Source organism: Schistocerca nitens, chromosome 5 (genome assembly GCF_023898315.1).
Source record: "Schistocerca nitens isolate TAMUIC-IGC-003100 chromosome 5, iqSchNite1.1, whole genome shotgun sequence".
NCBI lineage: Eukaryota > Metazoa > Arthropoda > Insecta > Orthoptera > Acrididae > Schistocerca > Schistocerca nitens.
Window position 1 is genome coordinate 842,923,582 of NC_064618.1, and position 3,615 is coordinate 842,927,196.

A 3,615-nucleotide genomic window follows, 5' to 3' on the forward strand; every position below is an offset into this window, starting at 1 on the left:
CGAGCATTGCTCTGTTGAGAGAAAACACTGTGATACCATTACGTGACAGGTAACACGTAACAACTGTGAGGTAACAGGCGTGTTATGGTGCCCTGAAAATATTCTAAGATCGGAGCTGACGTGGCCATGCGGGGGCCTCTCGCCGGGCTGCAGCTCGTCGGTGGCCGCATGGTGCCGCGGAGCAAGAGGGGCAGCCCCAGCGCGTGGTACAGACTGACATCGTGGCTGGGAATTCCACGTTGACGCTATGACGAGGACTGTGCTTTGTGTCGGTGAAGGAGGTCTGTATGCCGGGAGTGCCGAAAATGCCGGACTTCGTGAAACCATAACGGCAGACATTTGACAGTTCACGTAGAAATTAATAGTAGCCAGACGAATCATGATACCTCAAAAAGAAACATGTACATTACCATTATTTGCACTACGATTCTGATGGTGTAATCAGATTGTCGATATCATTATTAGTTTAAAGTTTAGTATCTGACTGTAAATTATAGAAGTAACACCCAGCAACGAATATCCAAAATCTAAACGGTTCATCCGATTTTGTCGATCAACAAATCTTTATAAAGCTATTAGGATTTTTTTTTTTTTTTTTTGGTCATCAGTCTTATGACTGGTTTGATGCGGCCCGCCACGAATTCCTTTCCTGTGCTAACCTCTTCATCTCAGAGTAGCACTTGCAACCTACATCCTCAATTATTTGCTTGACGTATTCCAATCTCTGTCTTCCTCTACAGTTTTTGCCCTCTACAGCTCCCTCTAGTACCATGGAAGTCATTCCCTCATGTCTTAGCAGATGTTCTATCATCCTGTCCCTTCTCCTTATCAGTGTTTTCCACATATTCCTTTCCTCTCCGATTCTTTGTAGAACCTCCTCATTCCTTACCTTATCAGTCCACCTAATTTTCAATATTCGTCTATAGCACCACATCTCAAATGCTTCGATTCTCTTCTGTTCCGGTTTTCCCACAGTCCATGTTTCACTACCATACAATGCTGTACTCCAGACGTACATCATCAGAAATTTCTTCCTCAAATTAAGGCCGGTATTTGATATTAGTAGACTTCTCTTGGCCAGAAATGCCTTTTCTGCCATAGCGAGTCTGCTTTTGATGTCCTCCTTGCTCTCGACGTTTTCATTTCCACAACTTCTCATTACCTTCGTCTTTCTCCGATTTACTCTCAAACCACACTGTGTACTCATTAGACTGTTCATTCCGTTCAGCAGATCATTTAATTCTTCTTCACTTTCACTCAGGATAGCAACAATGTCATCAGCGAATCGTATCATTGATATCCTTTCACCTTGTATTTTAATTCCACTCCTGAACCTTTCTTTTATTTTCATCATTGCTTCCTCGATGTACAGATTGAAGAGTAGGGGTGAAAGGCTACGGCCTTGTCTTACACCCTTCTTAATACGAGAACTTCGTTCTTGATCGTCCACTCTTATTATTCCCTCTTGGTTGTTGTACATATTGTATATGACCCGTCTCTCCCTATAGCTTACCCCTACTTTTTTCAGAATCTCGAACAAAAAAACCTAAATTGGTTTGAATTACAGGCATGTAACTTGAATAGTAGGCAATGGTCTTGCCGCAGTGGATACACCGGTTCCCGTCAGATCACCGAAGTTAAGCGCCGTCGGGCGTGGCTGGCACTTGGATGGGTGACCATCCGGGCCCCCATTTGCTGTTGCCATTTTTCGGGGTGCACTCAGCCTCGTGATCCCAATTGAGGAGCTACTGGACCGAATAGTAGCGGCTCCGGTCAAAGAAAATCATCATAACGACCGGGAGAGCGGTGTGCTGACCACACGCCCTTCCTATCCGCATCCTCAACCGAGGATGACACGGCCGTCGGATGGTCCCGGTAGGCCACTTGTGGTCTGAAGACGGAGCGCAACTTGAATAGTACATGAGTTATTGGAGGTCAAAGTGGCCGATTACTATTAATCCAGTCAGGCCATAAGTACTGTATAGTGACACGAAAAAACGGTAGCAGCAAGCTTATAATTATATTTATCCGTCTATGTCTTTGTTTATATCTGATATATACTATTCATGAAGAAATTGGCTGCATATTTACTGTGTTTTATAAAGCACATAGACATTAGGCTACTGGCCTACATTTTGTTTCTATTCCTAAGATATACGTTTATTTAATTTTTTTCTGTATTTAATAATGTGTGTCAGAGCATGTTTATGGTCCAGCCCTAGGAATATTTATTTAATTTCAATTTATTTAAATGTAAATCCAGTATTTCGTATGTATTTTAATATGTTTGTGAGTGTGCATTGGCTTGAAGACACGGCGGGAGCGCTCTAGCCAATCACAGCGGTCTACAGCAGGCGACTACCGAAGTGGGAGAGGAGCATCGGGTCGCAAAGGACAGGGAAATACGGCACAGGACATTGGAGGTGTGGATGGAAATTGCTGGATGGCGGTCGTGGGAAAGACTTGGAGAGTGAAGCAGTTTGGGCGTGGTTGCGGGAGATAGAAATACAGTATTTCGTGGTGCCGACTTGTGCACTTGTGAGATTTCCGTGGCTTCTGCAGTAAAGAGGTAGTATGCGTTTAGAAGTGCATATCTCGTGAGCTATGTTGTTGCTCATACCTAATTACGTAAAGTAGGAATCTATTGTTTCCCTGGAACATCGACACCAGTAAGTGTTTTACAGTAATAAAGGGCATTCTTAGAGGTTCTTCAGTTTTCGTACTCATCATTTAAAGTCTCTAAAGTACTACCTGCAGATTTTACGTAATTTGCACTCTTTCATTTATAACTTTTCTATGTTACATCAAAAATTGCAATTGCTGAGTGATAGGAACCTTCGACCATTCGATTCATGTGTATATTGTATATTGTAGACTCACCAGTATTTGGCTTGTAATGTGGCAACTAGGTATCCCAGCGGCTAGACAACGAAACCAGCCAAAACTTTTAATATTTGAACTCTGAGTCGCATTGTACGTAGTTGAGGGCCATCACATCATCATTTTATTATTATAAAGCCTACACAACGCAGTATGTCCGTCATCTACCGCTGTGCCATCAGAGTTCCCTCAATCACTACCAGCTGTGACTTAAAATCAGATAACGATGACTCCACATACAACGACGGCAGGAGTAACACGACCGTGTGTCTCCAAACCAATGGAAGAATGGGACTTCTTCCCCGGCGGGCTATGTGCGGCAGCGCAGAACAGCGATTCGTCACTGAACACAGCTCGACGCCATGTATCATCAGTTATTTGCTCCCCGATCACGGTGCCAGTTGACACGCAACCGTTTGGTATGCATTGGACGATAATTCCCTAGTCATATTGCTGTTATTGCAAGGTGACACAGAACGTTTCAGAAAACCCATTACTTGTTTCCGAATGGCAGGCACAGATCTCAAGGAGTTCCCAGAACGCTGCCTCCCCACGCGTCCAGCAACGCGCCACTGTCACATCCGAATGCCCCGCAACTGCAGTAACTGGAAAGTGAAACCCACAGAGAGTCTCATTTCAAACTATTCCAAGTGCTGATAACGCTGTCTCACACAAGTACGCCCCATCTCTGTATCCTTCATGATTGACACACAACCACTTACGCTGTTCACGCCC

At 44.1% G+C, this 3,615-nt stretch overlaps 1 pseudogene; it reads left to right on the plus strand.

The window, feature by feature from the left end:
- Nucleotides 1-1,586: 1,586 nt before the first annotated feature.
- LOC126261136 (5S ribosomal RNA) lies at nucleotides 1,587-1,704 on the plus strand (annotated as a pseudogene).
- The last annotated feature ends 1,911 nt before the right edge of the window (nucleotides 1,705-3,615 follow it).